Source organism: Myotis brandtii, unplaced genomic scaffold, assembly GCF_000412655.1.
Source record: "Myotis brandtii unplaced genomic scaffold, ASM41265v1 scaffold493, whole genome shotgun sequence".
Taxonomy (NCBI): Eukaryota; Metazoa; Chordata; class Mammalia; order Chiroptera; family Vespertilionidae; genus Myotis; species Myotis brandtii.
In genome coordinates this window covers 1,259,018-1,262,734 of record NW_005368827.1, presented here as the reverse complement: position 1 = coordinate 1,262,734, position 3,717 = coordinate 1,259,018, and the positions used below count along the sequence as shown (strand labels likewise).

Here is a 3,717-nt window from a genome sequence, read left to right as displayed (position 1 = left end):
TACAACCCTCCAGAGGATTATTTTGTAATACCGATGTTCTTCGACTTACAATGGGGTTGTGTCCTAATAAATCCACTGTAAATTGAAAATATCATTGTAAGTCAAAAAATGTACTTAATATACCTAACTTACTGAACAGCATAGCTTACCCTAACTTACCTTACAGTGAAAATTATCTTGAGTCTTAGCTCAAGAGTAATTGCCTTTCTCTGGTCCTTTTTACCAGAAGCAGCAGACAGAGATGAGAGTTTTGTAGAAATGATGTTATGTGAAAACACAAAACTCAACACCCCCAAAATGCTGACAATACGGTACAGTGTAGAGTATCAGTTGTTTTCCCTCATGACTGTGTGGCTGACTGGGAGCTGTGGCTATCGCCCTGCCCAGCATCATGAGAGAATATCCTACTCATATTTCTAGCCCATGAAAAGATCAAAATGCAAAGCAAAAAAAAGAAGTGAGATGATGTAATGACCATTTGTGTGAAATAGATCTAATAATACTAAAAAGTATTTATTACCTGAATTCTGGAGGTACTGTGTTTCAAGCTAACTTTTAGAGATTCTTTTATTTATTATTAAAGCCAAGCTTTATTGGAACAAAACGTTCAATTTATTTGAAATCTAATACACAGGAGAACTTTGGATGACTGAATCTTTGGATAAGCTGAGATATTCTATTAATCAAAAGAGACAAAAGAAACACAATTCAAATTCCTCATAAACTGAAATCAATAGGAATCTGTCAGGCTGAATTAAGCAATATTGTATTACTAACTTCATATATTATCTAGTGTGGCTAAATAATTTTATTTATTTTTATCTGACTTTTTTCTCTTGTACATAAGAATCTAGAGTCATATAACTTTTGCACATAGAAGGATCTTAGATATTAAACAAATAATTCATAAGCTACAGTGCAAACTCCTTTGAGGTAAATGCTGTATTTTCTTCATCTTTAGATAAAACAGTGAGATACACAAGTATACCTACTTTTTAAAATATTATTAAATTTAAAATGAGGAAACTATGTCCAAAGAAGTTAAGTAACTTATCAAATAACTAATAGAGACTTAGATGTAGCTAGACTTTAGAATTTATTATTTTTAATCCTAGACATTAGTAGTATTATGGCAGACTTCCTCTATTAACATAAGTATCTTTAACAATAGGAATTATTATATATGCAGCTATTATTTCATAATGATATAAATTTAATTATGTCTAAGGTTCCATACTGAAATTCCCTGACGGGTTAGGACAAGTACAGTAAGGAAGAGAATATAGGGGATTGTGGTAAATTGAATAAGCCTCCTGATTCTTAGCTCCAGGAAACCTTGGAAACATTATTGCTGGAGGTGCAGCAAGAAGCTGCTTCTGCCTCAGTACTTAAAACAGACATAAGGCAGAGTTTAGCTGCCATTGAAGGAAAGGGTCAGGGACACAGACAGAATAGTAAGTATTCTTACAAAAGAGAAAGAAGTCCAGACACTGACCAAGAAAATAAGGCAGACAAACACCATTACTATTATTGTTCATCTGATTTTGAAACTACACCACAGTCTTCTGGCCGGTCATCGCTGGTCAATCCCTCCTCACATAAGAGTAGTAAGAAAAAAAATCCTAAAAGACAGTTTTCAGATAGCGAAGTCCATCACCAAGCCCCTAAGAAACCAAGTCATAAGGGTCCATCAAACAGAAAGGAAGTCCGAGTGGGATTTCGCTCCCAGAGCCTGAATAGGGAGCCACTTCGGAAAGATATTGATCTCGTTACAAAACGGGTTCTTTCTGCAAGACTGCTAAAAATCAGTGAATTGCAGAATGAAGTGACTGAACTCCACATCAAGTTAGCTGAGCAGCTAAAAGAAAATAAGGCTTTGAAAAGGCTTCAATACAGACAGGAATAAGTTTGAAGATACAGAAAATAAAATATCACAACTTATTACTTGTCATAACAATGAGATCACAGCACTCAAAGAACGCTTACGAAAATCTCAGGAGAAAGAACGGGCAACTGAGAAAAAGGTGAAAGATGCAGAAGGTGAACTGTTTAAGACAAAATTTTCCTTAAAGAAACTGAAAATGATCTCTGAAGCTAGACACCTACCTGAGCGAGATGATTTGGCAAAGAAACTAGTTGCAGCAGAGTTAAAATTAGATGACACTGAGAGAAAAATTAAGGAACTATCAAAAAACCTTGAACTGAGAAGTAACAGTTTCCAGCGACAGTTGCTTGCTGAAAAGAAAAGGGCATATGATGCTCATGATGAAAATTAAGTTCTTAGACAGGAATAAGTTTGAAGATACAGAAAATAAAATATCACAACTTATTACTTGTCATAACAATGAGATCACAGCACTCAAAGAACGCTTATGAAAATCTCAGGAGAAAGAACGGGCAACTGAGAAAAAGGTGAAAGATGCAGAAGGTGAACTGTTTAAGACAAAATTTTCCTTAAAGAAACTGAAAATGATCTCTGAAGCTAGACACCTACCTGAGCGAGATGATTTGGCAAAGAAACTAGTTGCAGCAGAGTTAAAATTAGATGACACTGAGAGAAAAATTAAGGAACTATCAAAAAACCTTGAACTGAGAAGTAACAGTTTCCAGCGACAGTTGCTTGCTGAAAAGAAAAGGGCATATGATGCTCATGATGAAAATTAAGTTCTTCAAAAGGAGCTACAACAACTGCATCATAAGTTAAAGGAAAAGGAGAGAAAACTGGATATAAAAAACATATTCTAATTGTCTACCAAAGACTTCTCTAAAGAAAGAAAAAGAACAAATATTAAGAAAAAATGCTGCATGCCAGAGTGATTTTACATACCAGTGTACAAAAGGAGTGCAAACCAGTGAAGACTTCATGCTGGAAGAACTTCCTATTATTCCTCAAACAGTTATGTGTTATGAAAACAAATGGGAACCCAAACTTCTTCCTTTGGACCTGAAATCTCAAGAGAAAGATGAGCATGAAGAAGCAGGGATTCTAAACCCAGTTGAGGAAAGAGAAGAAAATTTTGTTAAAGATCAAAGAAGCCATGTTGTAAAACAAGAGGTTGAGAAGCTGGAGGATGAATGGGAAAGAGAAGAACTTGCTAAAAAGCAAAAAGAAAAGGCATCTATGCTGGAGATAGAAGAAAAGCCAGCATTGGAAACTGGAAGATACCAAGTGGAAATGTACCAAATTCAAAATATTGATGAAGAGGAAGAAGACAGACTGCTGCTTGCTAAACTGAAGGAAATCAGCTGAGAACAAGAGTCTCTGAATCTAAAATGTCCTTCTCTGCCGTTGCTACCTGATTTGGAATCTAAACTGCACTCCCCAAAGAGAAGCCCCAAACCATACCTGTAAAAAAAAAAAAAAAAAAAGTCCCAGGAACACACCAAGTCCTCCAAGTCCCAGGAACACAGTACCTGTCTATGTCTAAAGTTGGGCCAGGAGAGTAGAGACTCCTTCCCCTCCACACATATGCTTATTATAGCGATTCTAGTCATAAGTGCCCAAACTCGGAAGGAACCAAGATGCCCTTGAGCAGGTTGATGGACACATCAACTGTGGTATAGCTGGACCATGGACTATTATTCAACACTAAAAAGAAATGAGCTATCAAGCCATGAATACATGGAGGAAATTTAAATGCATTTTACTAAATAAAAGAAGCCAATCTGAAAAGGCTACCTACTATTTGATCCCAATTATATAACATTTTTGAAAAG

General features: G+C 35.8%; 1 pseudogene; it reads left to right on the top strand.

The window, feature by feature from the left end:
• Nucleotides 1–2,376: 2,376 nt before the first annotated feature.
• LOC102260143 lies at nt 2,377–3,352 on the top strand (annotated as a pseudogene).
• Nucleotides 3,353–3,717: the final 365 nt, after the last annotated feature.